General features: G+C 46.1%; 1 protein-coding gene across 1 annotated transcript in view; it reads left to right on the top strand.

The window, feature by feature from the left end:
• Positions 1-19571, top strand: part of CACNA1C (calcium voltage-gated channel subunit alpha1 C) — a 627765-nt gene that overhangs the window by 223681 nt on the left and 384513 nt on the right. The window lies entirely within an intron of this gene.

The raw sequence follows: 19571 nt of genomic DNA on the forward strand, positions 1-19571 counted from the left end.
GGGGGCATTCACCATCCACATGAGGGGGCATACATTCAAATTGATATAAACATATAGTCTTTCTATAATCTAAAATTAAATACCAATTAACATAGTAATATAGAGCATACATTAATAATTTAAAATGGAGCAAGTGCTTTTTGCCTAGTGTAAAAGGTGAGATATCCATAGAGGATATATTTGATTCAAAGCTTGAAGCTAAGTAGGAGTTGGCCAGAAAAAAATGGTGGTGGTGGTGGGGAGTGAAAAAAGGAAGAGTAGTCTTGGCAGAGAAAAGGGTGGATAGCCCATGGCCTGAGGCATAAGTATGGCTGATCTGTTTGAGGAACCCTCAGTAGGGAGTGTTGTGAGGGACAAAAAGCTAGATGTGTAGGCTGGGTCCAGAGCATGGAGGCCTTGGCTCTCCAGGAAGGAACTGGATCTGCTCCTGTGGACAGTTGGCAGTGCCCTGATGAGACTTGGGAAGGCTCCTCTGGTAGTGGTGGAGAGTAGGTGGCGGGAGGGAGAGTGGTGAGGAAGCCATCATGATAGGTCAGAGAGGTCAAGAGCACCTGGACTGCATCTGGGAGGGTGGGAATCCAGGTAGAAAGCAGGTCCAAAAAGAAATGGTTCTGTGGGGTAGGGAAGACTCTGTATCTGCTGTTGGAGCACATCATAGAGCCTGAAGAACACCAGTAGGGCCGGAAAATGGAGAGGGTGGTCCCTGAGAGTGGAGCTCATGCCATCAAAGCCAGACAAATCCAAGGGGAGCTGCTGGTTACAGTGACTTTGTTAGTTAATATGTGATATGTCACCATAATGTGAAGATCTCTAGTGGCTGCTGGGACTGTAGACACAGTGTTGATCACACTGACCCAGACAAGCAGTGGCAACTTTCAATGGCAACTTTCACCATTGACTGAGCAGAAAACCAAGCCATAAGTGTGCCATATTGTCTCTATCCATATATGCAACTGATATGTGGCCTGTCATGTCTGCCCTAGTTGTGGGGTCTCCATGGTCAATTAAGCAGTACCTGGGCTCAAAGTTCTTCCCAGGGATGGGATTTGATTGGCATTTGTCTCCCATCTTACCCTCCTTCCTGTTTCCTCTTCTTCATGTCTTCTGGGGCCTGGATTATTGTAGTAGATTTCCAGCAGGCTCCCTGCATACAGCTTCACACTACCAGCTCTTTGTGTAGGCTTCTGCTAGAGTTTTTGCCTTTAATCTCCTTTTTAAAAAAGCTGTTTTTTGCTCCTTGAAGTCTAGACAATAAATATCCTCAATTTGATAGGTGATCCTTAGTAACCCATCCCCAAACCTATTCCCATTATTCTCCTTTCTAAATCTGCCAAAATGGCCAGCCTGATTAATTCCTTATTTCTATCATGCTGCTTCCCACCTCTGTCACCTCCATCTAAAATGCCTCTCCCATCTTCTTTCAGGGTTTTATTCACACCAGCCTCCTTCAGTGCAGCATCCCTCTCTGATATTTGCAGCCCTTGCTGTGCACAGCACACATTTGGCACATGGCAGGTGTCCCTGTGTGCTCATTTCCAGGGCAGGGCATTTTCTTACATCTCCTGGTAACAGTGCTAGACCTGTTACAGTCATCACATGATTTCATTGCCATGACTACTCTGTGGGTTGGCCATCTCTCTATTTTGCAGATGAGTAAGCTGAGATGCTGGGAAGCCCAAGGTCATATAGCTAGAAAGTGGCAAATGTGGAAGTGGAACAACTGTCTGATTCTAAATCCACACTCTTCCACTCTCAGTGTGCATCCTCTGTCTGTGTCTCCTATCGCACATTGCATGGAGTTTTTTTGTCATTTCTTTTTTTAACACGTTGCTTCTTTATCCCTGTGATTGAATCTTGCCCTCCTCTTGATTATGGGTGCATACTTGGTGAGAAGCCAGGAGAATGGAGGGGGTGTCACAAGCCAGAGTGTTTGGAAAAACGATGTTGCTCAGGAGGTGTCATAAAAATGGATGACTTGTGCCCTGTGCCTTAGAGTAAAGATGGAAAAATGGAAAGGGAGTGGGGAAGAGAGAGGTGTTGACAGGTGATGAGTGAGTACAAATGTTTATCCATGCTAATGGAGTAGGGACATGATAGCCACTGCACTCTAATGGTTGTGAGGAAGTATAAGAAATCTTCACCCTAGGGACAGAGGGAACTATAATCCCTGGTTGCAAACAAGGGATGAAGCATTTCTATAATGGCCCAGCCTCATGGGCCAAAAGATAGGTTATAGACAGTGAAGACAGTTGTTATGTAGAAAAAGTTAACCCTGATACTGGTTTTGGCTCTTTAGCCTCTAGACCCTCAAGGAGTCCAAGGCCACTTGCAACTCTATACAGATAGAAGGCTGGAGGAAGGTTATTAGGGTCAAAAGAGGTGCAGGCCCATTTGTCCCTCCTTTTCCAAGTCAACCCAAGGAAGTACTTGCAGCTGCTTTCAAATATCCTCAACCTGGACCACTGCTGCCCCCCCGCCCCGCCCCCCGCACTCCACCACCACATCCACACTGCAGCCGGGCTCTCTGTCCTGACCCTGTGCTTTAAGGTCTCCCACATCAAACAGAGATGATATGAATTCTCTACCATGGATCCAAGGAGTAAGGGAAAGGGAAAGGGAAACAAGGGTTATAAGGGACACAAAGTAATACAAAGTACCCCAGTTGGTCTGTGGTCCAGCAATAGGGAAACATCTGTCTGTATGGGGTGGAAATTTGTCTTCCTTGTAAATGCCCCACTGCCTGAATTTCCACCATTATTGCTTTACATTGCTTTGCTTTCATTATTTTATAATCCTCCAGGGAAGACAAAACTTTAACTTGCTAACACCCTTATCAGAATCACTTAGTCCATCACAGATCAAATAAATCCACAGAACTGACTAAGGAAATGGAGATGAGCTCAGAAGCCAACTTTGTCTTATCACCATTTTTGCCTGGGTCCTGCCTTGGGGGTATAGCCCTCTGCTAATTTCTGGGAGAAAAATATCCACGATAAGAAGAAAGATGTCGTATTCAGGAAAAGGAAGCAAACAAGTCAATACTAAAAGCAACTCCTGTATGTTTCCAAGCTCCCTGAGTATGACCTCCTTAGCCTACCCTTTATATTTCTGTCGTTATTTACTCTCTAGGGACAGAGCACCCAGAAAACATGGGGGCTGCCCCTGCTGGAGCCTCCTTATTAACAGCATTTACCAGTGGCCTTCAAAGGCTGGTTGTCTCATCCACAGCATTGGCTGGGCTTTGAGACAGAATTCTGCTTGCACCAGAAGGACAGGACAAGTAGAAAAGCATGGGCAGAATCAGTGGGTTGTCATTGGCGGACAAGTACACTGGCTTGATTCGCTAGAGCTGTTATTATGGTGGTTATTTTTAATTCCTCAAGAGACAATAGGTTGTGAGAAAATGGGCTGTTTCTTCTGGCTCCCAAGAGGAAAGACTAAGGGGAGAGAGGTGCTAAGGAACCTCCTCTGTAGAATTTGAACACCCAGATGCTGTATATCCTCACCACCACTAAGCCTCACAATGTGCTTATGGGTTAGTGAGTGATATTTTAATAATTGAAATCACTCAGGTTGTGTCCCTGAGAATCTTGGGTCCTTTTCTTCTGACCCTTGACTGGAAAAATACCAAAAACAACCACCCCACACACATTTAAAGAAAGAGAAGAAGGAAGAGGAGGAAGGGGAGGGAAAAAGAAAAACACCAGAAAGAGGTCATCCTTTCTTTTTCAGAGCCCTTAGCAATTGTTCCAAACATACCTCCTTGGCTCATTCTATCTGAAGGAGACTGTTCCCAGTGGTCACCACCGGAGCTCTGGAGTCAGACAGTTGCTGCAGGTACTCCTGTGTGCTGTTGTGACTCTGGTCCAAGCCTAGTGTCCCTGTCTGAGGAAGGGTGCAGCCCTTCCTGCTGCTCATCAGTTGTTGGAATGCTGAATTAAGGGAACATAGATCCCTCCTTCCCTGTGAAAAGTGCTCAAAAAGGGTCTCAGGTTTCCTTAGCAAGGAAAAAGTCATTCCTATGATGATGATCAGTGCTAGCATTTAAAATGTAAGTATCCTTTAGGTGACAGTATCTTATACTAAGGCTTCAATGATCAATATTATTGAATTCTGCCTGGAACTTGGAGTGTGAAGAGTAGAGTCCAGATGCCTCTCAGGCTGACTGCACCAAGGCCATGACCCTGTCTGTGACCACGGAATTGAGGTCCAGTCCTCGTGCTGCCACCAGGTCTAGGCAAGTCACTTTCCTTGTGGACCACAGCCTGCTCATTGAGGGGCTCTCCAAAGCCCTTCCCAGCACCGACCTTTTGCCCAGTAGTTTTGTTGTGCATGGCAGCATGCTGAAAAGTGATTTCAAGAAGGACATTGATGTTAAATAGGGACCATCTCATAGGGACTTGCTTTTCTAAGTTGTATGTGTGTGTCTGTGTGTATAATAGACTCTCTTTATTTACTCTTCCTCATGAGTCTGACCTGAGCTAGTGAGGATATTAAAACACTTTGGTGTTACTAGTTCTAAAAGTAGGTGCACTGTTAAGAAGTGAACCTCTCATTTTGTTTATGCTTGAGAAAGGAGCTTTCAAAGGGCAAGATTGAATGGCCAGAGTCTTTCATCCTAAAAAAGACAAGTGTACGAGCTACCCATTAGCATCACCAAGGAAGCTTTAAAAATATTGATGTGGGGTGCGTGGGCCTCGTCTCTCTATTTGCTCTTCCTGCCCTCCCCAGGCATCTGTATTTGTGTCAGTTCCCCAGGTGATTCTAACATGTAGCCAGGGTTGCAGCCCACTGGACTAAACTAAGTACATTTTCCTGTGTGAGGGAGGGGAGGAGGGAGGCTGGCATGCCAGCCAGTGGTTCTCCATTCATGGGTATTCTGTAAGTCTTCCCCAGGGGTTTCTTGTCTGACGTCTGGCGTGTTTTAAATCAGGTGCTGTGGACAGAAGGTCACAGATAAGATTGGTGCTTCTCCGTCCCGAATGATCATCAGAGCCACTCACTGATCTTTGAGAAAATACATATCTGGGCTCCAATCAGATTTGCTGAAGCAGAATCTCAGAGACTGGGAAGGGGAGTCTTTATTATTATTATTATTATTATTATTATTATTATTATTATTATTATTTGATTTTGATAATCAACCAGATTTAGAAACCACTGGGAGGGAGACTCAGTCCTCTTTTTCCAGGAGAGAAGACTTTTCTTTCTTTTTGATCATTGGCTGGCTCTTGGGCCATTAGATAGACCCCTTAGGAGCTGTGGGACCTGAAAGATACTCAACCTCTCTCAGCCTCATTTCTTCATCTCTAAAATGGGAACCATAATGGTACCCACTTCATAAAAGCATTGGGAAGATTAAATGAGTTAATACACTTAAAGTGTTTGGCACATCATAGATTTTTAATAAACTAACCATCACCATCATCATTAATGTCATCATTTTGTAACTCAAATAGAAGCTATAGGCTAAAAGAGAAATTTATAAGATGTAAATAGTATGAACACAAAAATTCTGGTCCTAGCCCTGGCTGGCGTAGCTCAGTGGATTGAGCACGGGCTGTGAACCAAAGTGTCGCAGGTTCGATTCCCAGTCAGGGTACATGCCTGGGTTGCAGGCCATGACCCCCAGCAACCGCACATTGATGTTTCTCTCTCTCTCTCTCTCTCTCCCCCTCCCTTCCTTCCCTCTCTAAAAATAAATAAATAAAATCTTAAAAAAATTCTGGTCCTGAAGTTTGTGGTGACTCTAGGAGCTAAATTGGTTTTGAATTTGTATGTGAACCAAGAACCTCTTTGAGGAGCATTAGAGCAAGATTATACACATCACACTCAAGACATATGTAAAGAATAATAATGTCTTCCCATTGCTGGGAAGACAGGTCCTGATTACCATCCAAAGTGAATTAACATTCACTATTGAGTGCCTACTGTTTACTCAGCTTTGTGTTTGGTGGTATCACATAAAATAAGATGACATTCGTTTCCTTCAGGGCATTTGTGATCTGGTCTGGAAAGCACAGTTGTCACTCTTTGAACAACAGGACGAAAATGAGACGATGTATAATTACATGCTAAATTGTGTCATTCAGACTCTCCAAGGCTAAAGGATTCAAGGGCCAGGACTCAGTGAGCCCTGAAGATAGTTAGAGAAGGCCTCTTGAGAGGGTGGGCAGAGGGGCCCGAGTCAGAAAACTGCCAGAAAATCCAAAGACAGGAAATGTCAAAGGAGAGTCCTTTGGGCGGTGGCCAGGATGAGAGTGATGCAGCTGAGACTGGAGATCACGACCTGCTGGCCTGCCCAGGGTCCCCACGCCACATAGCTACTTCTAGTCAGGGCCACTTCATTCTGTGAACACTGGACAGCTCCCTGTGGTCTGTGGGCATGTACCCCGCTTTCTGTCCTGTGCAGGTACTCAGAGCTGGGTCTGGGCAGGAAGCTGTGGGCACTGCCTGGCACGCCCTGAGAGCACTATCTGGGGAGGCGCTCAGACCCAGGGCTGGGCTAACTCAGGGCAGCTGGCTTCCTTTCTCCGTGCCGCCATTTAAGGAATATTAGTAGAAGCTTCTGTCCTAGAAGACAACTCCTTGTCCTGCTTTCCTAACTGCGAGTCTTAAGAGCTTTCCAATCTTGGGAAATCTTTAAAAGTGGTTAGCTTTTTTCCCCTTATATCAGAAATGCTACAGGCTTAGTTCTGCTCCTGGAGAATCACAGAGATGCTTATTAGCATTTTTAAGGTTCAGAGCAGCATTACAGTGAAGAACCCTGGTTACCTCCAAACTGTCTTGACTTCACACATAGCACCTATAAACATTCCAAGAAACTAGTGTCTTAGGCTAATCTCCTTTGCAAAAATTGAAATTAATAAGGTCCTGTAAAGCAGAGTTTGAAGGAACCTTACAGATATTTTCCAAGTAAGGCCTACAGAGGCCCTGGACACTGAAGAGATTTTCCCAAGATTTCCCAGCCTGGCTGTGGAGGTGGCTGGGAGGTCAGGTCTCACTACTGACTTAATGTTCTTTGGTTGTTAACTGACTGAAAGTAAGAGTGAGAGGAGACTGTAGGCAGGCTTTGCCATCGAGTGAACTGTCACTGTGGTTGGGAGGTGATTGGGAAAACACTTCGGATTTGTTTCTGGGTCAGTAATATTACAAAAGGAGTATGATCCAACTGATTTATTAGGAAAAAAATTGTAACTTTTGGTTCACTTATAAGAAGTAGTATTTGGATTTCTGAAAAGGATACAGCTTTTGAGACTGGATGAATTTCGTGACCAACAAGTGTTTAGGAACTAAAACCTGACCACCTTGGCTACTCTGTGAACCTCGCACAGATAATTCCTACCCAGAGACCTCACCTGAAGCTATTTAACCCATTCTCCAGCCCCAGCCTTCCACTCACCGTCCGTGGCCCTCAGCTGAGGGACTCTCCCACCATTGGAACATAAGGTTAGAGATTGCCTGGCCTGTGTTTTGATAGGAGGGGAAGAAGATATTAGGAGCATAAGGTTGTGCATGGCTGCCCTCCCTCCACCTCCATCCCATGAGTGCCAGGCTGGCTCAGCTGCTGAGAACGAATGCTAGGCTCATCTTCCAGAGGAGGCGGAGGGTAGCTGCTGAGGCCTCTGCCTCGTTTTACTCCATGCTTTTCTGAAGGTGAGTTTTAGGACATCACCAGTTCCTGGAAGTTTCTTCTCTTGTGTCTCTGCCCTGTTGGAAGCCTGAGGGACTTTCTGCTTTGCTTGGTTGGGGTTGTCCTACTTCTGTCTGTGTCCTCTCGCCTCTGATGGTCCATAGTGAGCCAGGGTTGGGGGCAGGGTGGGCTGCATGTGGATAAGGTGTGGCCACTGACATCCTACATTGCAGTCTCTTTTTTTAAAAGGGTTGAATACATCTAAAGCTAATTCACCAAAATGTATCCAGACCTACACTTAGTGCTTTGAACATAGTGACTCTCACATAAGATTCATTCATATATATCTATACTCTTCAGTAAACATCACCTCATGAGGAGATGGTATTTTGGTCCTTTTGTTTCTCTGCCCTTCACGTTGTAACTGAGGATTGGAGAGCATGTGGCACATTCTCAGAGTTGGTGACCTTGAGACTGAGTGCCCTGGCTGAATATCACTGCCTTCACTCTGGTGAGGGGCTTGTGTGGTGCCTGAAGGCTTTGTAAACATGGCACATGAGTCCCAGTACCAGTAGCGGAGGCTGGAGAGCAAGATGCAGAGCTGGCCCTTCATACTCTGGGGAGGTAGCAGCCTGGTGCTGTGGGTGCTGCTCCAGACCTTGTTTCCTCCTTTGACTCACCTGCTTATGACCTGTCTCCACCCTCCTGTCCTCTGCATCTCCTCCTTTAGCCAAGGACAGAGACCAGCATCGTGCAGTGGAGCCTCCACATTAACCAGTAGGCTGTGGTGAGTGTCAGAGCCAGCGTTCTGTTGGCCCAAGCTAGTGGCTTCTAGCCACACAGGAGCCTTGCAGACTGGAAAATGAGTGGAGTGACCTGTCTGCATCCGCCAGGACTGCTGTAACAGAGTACCAAAGATGACTTAAACAAACAACAGAGATGAGTCTTCTTACATTTCTGGGGCCAGAGTTCTAGAATCAAGGTGTAGGCAGGGTTGGTTTCGTTCTGAGGCTTCACTCTTCAGCTTGTAGATGGCTGTCTTCTCCATGTGTCCTCACATTGTCTTCTTTCTACGTGTGCCTTCATCCAAACTTCCCCTTCTTAGAAGGACACCAGTCAAATTGGATTAGGGTCCACCCTAAAGACCTTATTTTAACTTAATTACCTTTGTAAAAGCCCTATTTTGCAATGTGGCTACATTCTGAGGTACTGAGAGTGTAAATTTGGAAGATCGTGTTTAGCTGTAAGAGAACAAGCACATCAGTGGATATGTCTACCTGGGCAGGTCTGCCTTGGAAGGTTGTGCAGAAGGTGAGCTCCTTTGTTCAATAAGTCCCATTGAATCACCCCCAGGACTGGTGGTGGCCCTGAAAATTAGTGTGTTTGGGGCAAAGAGCTGCTTTGGGGTTGAGACAGATCTCATTGGGCTTTTCTCCCCATGCCTCAACTGTTCACAGGGAGTATGCACTGTGTTTGAGTGGGTGGATGGAGATGGAGCTTGTGGGGTGGGGGATGCTTTCTCAAGAAGAGCTACATGTGTGCCTGGTGGATGGGTCAGCCTCCCTCACCTTCCAAAGGCACAGTGGGAGTAGGCAGTGTGTGTCAATCCTGTCAGAGCTCTGAGAGTTCAGAGGACAGGTGAGAGGATGTCTGTCAAGGGCTCTGAACTGCGGTGGGAAGTGAGACATCAGGGAGTGGACTCTGGTGAGCTACAGTTCTATCAGCCGGAGTCAGTACAGACCCCATGTGCACGTGTGTGGCATGCATATGTGTGCACATGTGCCTCTTGGTGTATGAAGGGGTGCAGGGCATTTGGGAAGGGATAAGCCCTAAAAGAAGTTGCACGTCCTTTCCTCCCCTCCACTCATCAGGCCTTGCCAAGAGAGCAATGGCAGCAACAAGAAACACATTTGATGTACTGAGCCATCACTGTTGGAATATCTCCTGGTGCCAGATTTCTCTGAACACGTGAAATGCCCTCCATTGTAACATATTTTGTTCCCCTGTGTTGTCACCGTTTTGCCCCATGAGCTGAGACAGAGTGACCCCACACCAGTTCATGTGAGCGAGTATCCAGGGGAGCCCCCACCCCTTCTCATTCTCCTCTCTGTCAAGGTACAGAGAGCAGAGTTCTTTACAGGCTCCTTGGCATTCCCAGAGGGCTCACATGTCTGCACCTCCCAGTGCACAAGCCTTCTCTGCACCACACAGGCACACAGGTTCCTGTGAGAATGGCCACTTGCTTTTAAACTCAAAAGATGCTCTATATATGTCCCCATGACTATTTTGTAACTACCAATTTGTACTTCTTATATAGTCAATAATATTGTGATAACTATGTATGGTGCCAGTTGGGGTACTGGAAGTATCAAGGGGAACACTGTGAAGTATATGATTTTCTAACCCCTAAGCTGTACACCTGAAACCAATACAAAATAAAGTTGAAAGAAAAAAATGCTGTTTGCATTCAAACACTGAGCTGAAGAGAGGTTTGCTCTGTGTCAACACCTGGGCACAAAGAAGAGGGTAGGTTGGGGAAAAGTGATGCTGTGCGCAGCAAACCAAGGACTGGGTGTGGGTGAGAGAAGCAGCTGCGCATGGGAGCTTTACATTGTTACAAAGCTTTCATCTTGAACATGACATTAACTTCTTACCTAGTTGAGCACAGCTCTGAGTAGCTGGAGGGCAGCTGTGCAAGTATGTTTTCAGGACACTATCTGCCCGGGCATTAGCACCATCCTGAGCTGCTCGAGGACTACAACAGGGCAGAGACTCCTCAGCTGGAGCCGAGGAAGGTGTCTGGACATCCGTTTCCCTGAGCTGCTAGCCTGCACACAGGTGCATAGCATGGGGGTGGTCCTTCACTCAGTCTGGCTCTTTCTGCAAACCCACCACCAGCCCTTCCTGTACCCAGTACCTGGCCTAGGATCATGGAATTTAAACACTGGGAGAAACTCTGAGATCACTTATGTCAACTCCATCATTTCCATCAGGAGGAAGCCAAGGCTTCCATAGTCACAAAGCCAGTTCCTGGTGGGGCCTCAGGTGGAGGCCAGCTCTCCTGGCCCCCAGCCTTGGGCTCCTCTCCCGTGTGAGAGCATCATTGTCTTATTTTGAATGTTCTCCTGTTCATCATGCCTTCCTTTCAGCTATGCATATTTGTAGAGGTTCAGAAACTGCTCAGGCTAGGCCATCTCTTCCTCTCCATCCCAAAACAGTTTGCTAGTGAGGCCAAACTGTGATATAATGTTATCAACAGCAGGCACCATTCTCGTGTCTCCTGTATGCCAGGCACTGTTTTAAGCATATTACTTATGTTAACTTATGTTAAGGAACTTGCCAGCTGTTATGCAGCTCTGGGTGGTAGAGCCAGGATTGGAGCGCAGGCAGGTAGTCTTGCTCTAGATCCCATGCTGTTAACCATTCCTGTCTCACCTTTGAAGGAAGGCTGCTGTGCCACTCATCCTAGTGGGTGACAGGCTGCTGAGATGGGGAAGGGACTTTGGAAACTTCCAGGAGCTGTGTTTGGCTGTGCAGATAAATGTTTCTCAGACTGTGGTCCATGGTGGGCAGCATGGAACGAGCAGATACAGCACCCCTGCAGCCTGTGTACTCTGCAGCCTGACACACTCTGGGGCTGAATACAGGGCCAGCAGGTGGCCTTCTGGGAGAAGTGATGCCTGGTGCTGGTGGCCCTTGTCCTGAGATTCTGCCAGAGAGCAAACTGGAGGAGCCTGGAGATGGCTTACAGATGGCTGGTTTGAGTCCTGGGACTTCAGTCTTCATACAGTTAAGTCTTATAGTCTTTTTGTCCCATAGAATATAAAATCAAAGGGGAAAGAAACCCTAAAAATAATTCCACCTCTGCCTCTCCCCACCTCTAAATCTTCAGAATGTCAATCTTTTCCCAGAACTCTCTTCTGAAACTGTACCTCTGTGTTTCACATTCTTCCAAAGAATGTTCAATAAATTTTACTTGTAAAAAAGGTCAGTCAAAAAAGTTTGAAACTTTATGGCTTAAAAACATGCTAAGCAGGTTGATTTCTCACCCTTGTCTTTAATATGCAGATATGCTTTGTAGGAAGTCTCATATATGGTGAGGAAGTGCTTCCAAGGCCTGTTTTTCTGGGAACAGCTCTTGCTTGGCAGTGATAGGAAACAAAACGATGATCACTTGCTGTCAGGGGAATTAGGCTGTTTGGGCCTCCACATCCCCTGTGGCTAGACTTGGGCAGGGGTGCTGGACCTCCTTTCCCAAACCACCACCTGCTACCCAGAGTCCACACTTAGCCACCTGTGGGACACCTGGTTGAAACCATGAGGCATCCTCCTGCCAGCCAGCTCTTCGTGTCTGTTCGTGGTTGTGCTGATGACTATCTGTCTACTCCTGGGATGGAGTCTGGGGATATATAAACCTACAAGTCCGACCTGGACCTTAGTTCAAGTGGCCCAGAGGATGCAGAGCTGCATTCTGGGTCATCCAGGATCCTGCCCAGGAGGCCCCAGGGCTGCTGCAGGTAGTGCTTGTCCTGCACTTCAGTCTGTTTTCTGTATCCAGATACTGGGTAGGTTGCCTCTGGAAGAATGATTTCATTGCCAAAACAAGATCTGAAAGCTGCTGATTTAGTTTGACTCCCCTTATTTAATAGTTAAGATAAGTTAAGGCTCCAAGATGCTCAGGAACCTGTGCAGGATCAAGCAGATCCTTGGGCACAGGACAGCCAGGGCTAGAGCCCAGCTCCCAGCTTCCCTCTGCATGGTGTTTCCTCTAGTTAGAACGGGGGGCGGGGGTGCAGGTAGAGGTGCATGGCTTTAAACTGTGGTTCTCAAATTTTACTATGCAGCATAAACACCCAGGGCACTTTCTAAAAAATTACAGGGCACTCATCCTGAAGGACGAGGGCCATGCAGGACAAGTCCGGGGATGTTGCCTGGGAAGGACGCTTCATCTTCTGAGGCTCTAGACAGAGTGTTCTTTGTGTCCTGGTGATTCTGGAGCCCTGAGAGACTGCCTGCCCTCTGGTGCCTTGGATTGGCATGGTCTCTCGATGGGGAGGAGGTGGAATTCCTCTGGTTTAAGCCCACTTATGTGACTAATTGGCCACACTCTGAATACCCCAAGACCAATACAACTGCCCATCGTTGTAGACTCTAAAAAGTAAGGGTGGAAACAGAAGCCCCTGGAACCACAGAGGCTATGCCAGGAGAGTTTATTTAGGGAAGATCCCTGGCTCTCCCCCTAGAGACTGTGATTCAGGAGGTCTGGGGTGCAGACCAGGAATCTGCATTTTTCATTGTACACCCTCTTCCCACCCTCACTGCTTGTGGTTTTGATGTGGTTCATCTTTGGACTACACTTGGTGAAATGCCGACTTACCTAGTGAAGACCCCAAATTGTTAATTATAGGAATCATTTAAACACCCACATGCTAGGATATGAGGAACTCGGTCCATGATTGTCCAAGTGAATGAGAGAAAGAAGCAAGGCATTTTAATTTTTAATGTGGGTAACATGTAACAGTGATGTCATCTTGATCATTTTGAAAGTATATTGAGTATCGCATTACAGGTGGCATTGCAAGCACTGTACTGCACTAGTGATCCACAGAGGTGTGGTCCACATAGGTGTGGTCCCTGACTTCTGGTGCCTTACAAGAGGAAGGGGATGAGGAAGTCAGCAGAACTGGAGGTGGAGTGACACATAGCAACACAGTGCATGGGACTGTGAGGTCTGGCAGTTTGCAGGAAGGAGCATTGAGGTGGGCCCAGTGCCACCTGCAGTCGCATACATTGGTCTGGGAGCCACTCAGTTGCCTGGACGGCTCCATGCAGGGAGCACTTAGTGTACAAAGCCCTTCACAACAGTTAGCTCATTTAACCTTTTAACACTCCCACCAGAGGAGTTTAGTATTATCTCCACTTGACACACAATGAAACAGAGGCTCAGAGAAACTAAATAAGTTAACCCAGGTCAGGTCCTCAATCCAGGTCAACTTGACTCCATGGGCCACTTTTATTCCCTTCAGTTCCCACAAGTGGAAAGGTGGGGCAACATCCTGTCCCCTGCCTCCTGGGTAGACAGAAGGAGAGAATGTAGAACGCTTGAAGTGCATCACCAACACATCTACTTTGGCTTTTGAACAAATGGGAGGCAAAATGACATTGACAAATAATAGGATTTACATGAACATTTGATTTGCTTAGAGATATTGTAAATCCTTTACTATTGTTGACTCATTTGGAAAGTTGACTTCCAAAGGAGCAAATGCAAAGTACTTTTCATAATCCAGCCCTCCTTTCTTAGACCTGAAGAGGAAACTAATATGGTAGGTGACTGAAAGTCTAGAGTGGCTTATATTTCACTCTGCTTAAAGGTAGGGGCATAGACTAGATGAAATTTGCAAGGGCCTTCTACTCACAGGATTCTTTCATTCAGTGGGCTCCAGCTCTCAGTACATAGAAGCAGTGCCTGGGACCCAGTGTGCTTTAGAGATCATGCAAGCAGCTCCAAGTGTTCTGAGTGCCTCATCAGAAAAACTAACTGTTGCTACCGAACACCCTTCTTAATGCAGATGGAGTTTTCTGTGAATCCTGGAAGGGGGCCTTGGGTGGGAGGTAGAAAAGGAGTGGAAAAAGGAAGAAAACCCCCAGTTTTAGCAGACCCCAGGGCTGGCATCTGTACCAACATGAAATAATTTCTAGAAATTGAATCCTGGTTATTGGCATAACATCTTTTCCCCAGGCCCTTCTCCTATACTTCCTTTCATGCCGAGGTCAGCAAATGGTAGGGGTTTCCTCCCTCTGCTCAGAATCCATAGGACTTCACTCTTACTCTGGAACTAGCTTGGTTCTTTTCATATGTCAGCAACTTAGGGGAAAGCCAGTGTCACTTCATCTCTCTTGAAGCACAGCTAACTTTTCCAAATAGCAAACTCTGTCTCTTTTAGCAAATGACTTCCAGATGCTGGAAGCAGCCGCCAGTGGAATTTTATTGCCCCCAAACTGTGGTTCTGGGCCACATACTTCTGACTTGAAGGTAATTTGGAATGTAAACATTGCAAGGCATGTACTGGAATTAATTAAAGCTACCCTGGTTTCTCCAAGGCCTACAAGCCTGCAATTAACTGTTTACATTAACACCAAGCCAGTCAGATCAACAGGAACACTCCCTGAACCCTTGATTATCACTTTTCCCCTTTACCTTCAGAAAAATGTGAGTTTGGACCAAAGCTGACCCATTTCCCCAGGAATGGTCATCAGTCCCCACATAAAAAGAGGCTCCTGTGAGCTACCCTCTCTGCCAAAGCAAACAGAAGACAGATGTGCATGGGCATCGCATGTTCACCTGGACTCAGGGACAGGCATGAACCTCGTTACTGCTGCGCAGATGCCAGCAGCTTGTTTAACTAGGAACACGAGTATGCACAAAGAAAGGGACAGGCACGTCTATGGTGAGCCTGCAGAGAAAGCAGTGGAATCTAGTGTGTGGCTGATGATACTAGAAACAGTTTTGGGGGATAATTTTTTAGCTTCATTATGGCATTGAAAAGTAGGATGAAAGTTCTGGAGTTGAATAGTGGTACTGGTGCATAACAATATGAATGTCCTTAATGCTCCTGAACTTTATGTTTAAAAATGGTAAATTTCATGATTATTGTATTTTACCTACCAAATAAAAAAGCAGGATGATCAGACTGCAGAGGCTCTTTGGGATTATGAGAGCCCCTGGGTCTGTCCCTCACACCTTCTAAGTCATGCATGAGGGTGGAGCTGTGGCTTTCTGGGAACGGTTTCACACAGTGCCAGGGTGTCTCAAGGGCATATATGGAAAATACCAGGAAGCCAGGCCCCTGAGACAGACCAATCCCTCACACCCCCTCTATGTCTTGATAGGTGACTCATGGCAAGGAGCATTAAGAAGAGCTGAACCAGTGGTTACCTAAAGTCATTATTGACTATAGCCAGTAGGAGAGACTCTAGGTTACCCAATTCCTAAAGGAGAGGAGGGACTTAAAAATTCTTCATGTGGCGTGACCCACGAGCTGTTCTGTTGTCGTGTTCCAATTCTCTTAATTGTTGGACATTCCTCCTTATGTTAAAACAAATCCCTGTAACCCATTCATTGGCCCCCATTCTACCCTCTTCTATTACACAGGGTAAAGTGCCAATTCCTTTTCCAAAGTACTTTTAGAATTTGAAAATGAATTTGAACTTTCTGTTTCTGTTTTAACCTCCTTTGATTGTCCTCAGTTCTCAAATCTTCCTCCCATGAGACTGCTCCCAGACCCCTTACTGTCCTGGGCTACTTCCTTCGGGCTCACAGTCGCTTCTCAGAGTGGAGCCAGACTAAACACAGTATGAACAGTGGTCTGTTCAGAGATGTGTGCACGGAATTTATTACTGTTCCGTTTGACCGCACACATCCAACGCTGTAACTTGATGTTATGTTTTAACCATCATATGATAGTCTTGTCTTTAAAAAGAAAAGCTTATGGTTACCTAAATCCTTCAGTTTTTTTAAAAAAAAATATATAAATGGCTATTGAGCTAGTGCTCCCCAATCTTGAAGTCAGGCAAATTTATTTAACCTAAGTCCAGACAGGTACCATAAGCGTTATTATAATTCATTATGTTGAATTAGTCCATGTGATACTGAGATATTGATTCCTGACTCAATATCCCACTCTCTTTTCCCGGCTTTGAGTACATCTTCATCTGAGTCGTAGCTGTATATCACAATTTGATAGAAATGTCCAGGACTGGGCCAGGAAGTATGGAGACCACCTTTTCAATTTATAGCGAACCATTAATCAAGCTCTGTGGCTGTGATAAAGCAGCTCTGAATCCACTCAGCCCCATCATTCAGCTCATGGGTTTCCACTGTGTTCCCAAGGATTGATGGTGCCGCTGCCCCATGGCCGGTAAATGGGTGCTTCCTGTATCAGGCAGGGCAGGCTGGAGGAGGAGCATGGGCCTGGCATGTGGGTGTCCACTACATTCTGTGGGCGAGTTAATCAGTGAAGATGGTGGCCATCCCCAAACCTTTGGGTAGGTGATAATTCAGACTTCGCTTCCTCTTCACCAAAAAAGACTTTCTTCAAAACTGCTCCCAGAGTAAAGTGGGGGCTTTGAGTTATTTTTTCCTGCTGCCTCTGGTAGGAAATGACTTCAGAGGACTTTGGAAGGAGAAGTAACATAAAGTTAAGAGTCTAGAATGTCTCCAGATCATTCTTGTAATCAGTATGGATAAACTGAATGACAGTTTGGGACAACATTTACTCATTGGTTCATTCAGAACATTGATTCCAAGATTTGGCAGAGGACTTTCCTGACTGAAAAGGAGTGGAAGCCCGGCCTCCAGTGAGAAACGTGCTTGCTCGTCCCCTCCCTCAGGAGATGAGTGTGTCAGGGAAGAGCTAGAAGGGACCCAAGAGGGCCCTTCCTGGTGGAGCAGCATTAGCAGGTTGGTCGAAACTAAAGAAGACAGAGCTAAGGAAGCAGGCTTTCAGCTGAGAACGCTTTTATTGCTCTTTATCTATTGACACTTTTTCAATTAAGGAGCCTCCCCTGAGATGATCTATCACCTTCCTGTCTGAGCAGGACATAATTACTGGCACAGCAACTCCATCACATGCCGGGCATCTCCTGCTCAGGCTGGCTGTGGAGAAGACCACAGCTTCCCACTGGCCCTGTGGGCCCTGGGCCCCGGCTCTGGGTACCGTCTGTCTTTCTAGAGGACTCCCTCCTCTTTCTTCTCTGTCCTCCCCTGTCTTGGTTTCTTTGGGGCTGGTGACCATATTTTTGCATCCTGTCACCATTAGAACATGTAACCATGTTACCTGCTCTCTCTGAGAAGCCAGCCATCTCTCTTGGTGGGGAGTCCCTACTTCTCTCATTCTTGGGACCAGCAAGGCTGCTCATCTACTCAGTTGCCTAAAAACAGGGGTTACCGCAGGGTCACATTTTTATCTTACTGAGGGTTTTTTATTTTAGTTCAAATTTCCACAGGTCTGTGATTTGATATTTTAAAATAAATACTTTAAATTTAAGTGTTATTGAATTGTAATCTGTATATGGCAGGATGCAAAAACTGTAAGTGCGCATTGCAGCTTGATGAGCTCTCTCGGGCGAAGCCAGCAGCCAGGTCAGGAGACAGAACTGGATGTGTGCCCCTGTGCCACCCCTCTCCCGTAACCACTGTTCTGACTTCTAACTGTGTGGAACAGTTTTGCCATTTTTTTTGTATTTTGTATAAATGGAATCGAGGCTAGACCGAGTATTTTTTTGGTCTAGCTTTCTTCATTTTAAGTTATTTTTGTGAGATTCATTCATGCTGTGGCCTATAGCTTTATTTGGTTATAGTTGTTGCTCTGTAGATTTCTGCTGCGTGAATAGACCACAGCGTTTTTATTTATTCTGCTATGATGGATACTTAGTTGTTGTTTTTTTAAATAGTAAACATATGCATGTACTTCAGTTGAGTGTAATTCCTAAAGGGATTACTGAGTCATCAGTGTGTATGTTTAGCTTTATTATTGCTGGTTTTGCAAATAGCTGTACCACTGAGTCTTTACCAATGTAGAAAAAGTCATTTACCAATGTAGAACCTAAGAATAGTTCTCTACTTTGCCCCCAACCACCATCCTGCTTTTACAAAAGGAAACACAGAGGTCTGACTTATCCAAAGTCAGAAAGGTTGGATCATTCGGCCCTTCACCTGATAACCTTTCCATTAGCCTGTGAAGGACTCTTCCTTTCAATGGATGTGGGTGAAAGGACTCATCCTCCTTATGACCCTCAAACTTCCCCCAGCCCCTTCTTAGGTACTGACAGTTTTTCATACAGTGCCTGAATGGAACTCCAGATGTTTAAGCCCAGATGACCAGAGGGGTCGTCTTCTCCTTATTTTTTTTTCTGGAGGATTTGGACAAGCATAAATTCCTGTCCCTTCCTTGATGGATATCATCTGCAACTGCATGCTTTTCACTTTGTGCCCATAGTGTGGGAATGGGAGAGATGCAAGTATTTACTTACAATTGAACTGATGACAATAGCGACCAGCCTCCTTCAACTAGACTGATGCATGCCCAGGTGAGCGTGCCCCATACTTGTGGTTTTTCCTTCCAGCTACCCATCTTTCTTGATGTATTGTCAATGTGTTTGACTGCTGAGGGAAAAGAATGGGCTCTAGCAGTCCTTTTTGCCACTGGTGGTTTTCATTATGGAAAGAAGCGAAGGCAGAGCTTCAAGCTACTGTGCCTAGCACAGAGCTACAGGTTCGCTGGAGTCGCCCATCCAGCCTCCTAAGAAGAGCTTGTGGGGAGGGCTGGGAAAGGGAAGAAAAAACTATTTTTGAGCAAAGATTAGGTTCTGGGAATTATTTTAGCCATGTGGATATATTTGGCTGAGCAAATGAATGAATGAATGATTAGTTTTTAAAACTCAATTAAAAGAGCTTTTGCTCACTTCCCCATAACAAAAGTCATCTGAGATTTTACTTAGATCTAGGGGTGAAAGGGCCTTAAGAGTACATGTCTTTTTGGCCAAACTCCCTCAGTGTTCCCTAACCCTGGGGAATCTGTACTCATCAGGCAGAAGGGCAACAGCAACAAGAGAAAGAGCAGTGGTACAGTTCTTGGTATGAAAGATTCCCCTGGGCTCTCCAGACCACCACTGAGGGCAAGACTCAGCTATGCTGTGCACAGAGGGCAGGGCCTTTGTGGACAGGGAGCAGGTGACTGGGGCCTGTGATCCAACTGGAGGGGCCACTGGCTCCACTGAGAGAATGAGGTCTGGGCCTGTGTTCCCCTTTCATGGAGCTGGGGTAGGCCCCCAAAGCTGGACTCCCCCAGAAGGATGGCAGGTCAGAGTGGTTAAGAGCATGGGCTCTGGTGTCAAATCCCAGCTTTGCCACGTCTTAGCTGTGGGCCTAGAGAAG

The sequence above is a fragment of the Phyllostomus hastatus genome, unplaced genomic scaffold (assembly GCF_019186645.2).
Source record: "Phyllostomus hastatus isolate PE091 unplaced genomic scaffold, TTU_PhHast_1.1 phas_contig_152, whole genome shotgun sequence".
In the NCBI taxonomy this organism is placed as follows: domain Eukaryota; kingdom Metazoa; phylum Chordata; class Mammalia; order Chiroptera; family Phyllostomidae; genus Phyllostomus; species Phyllostomus hastatus.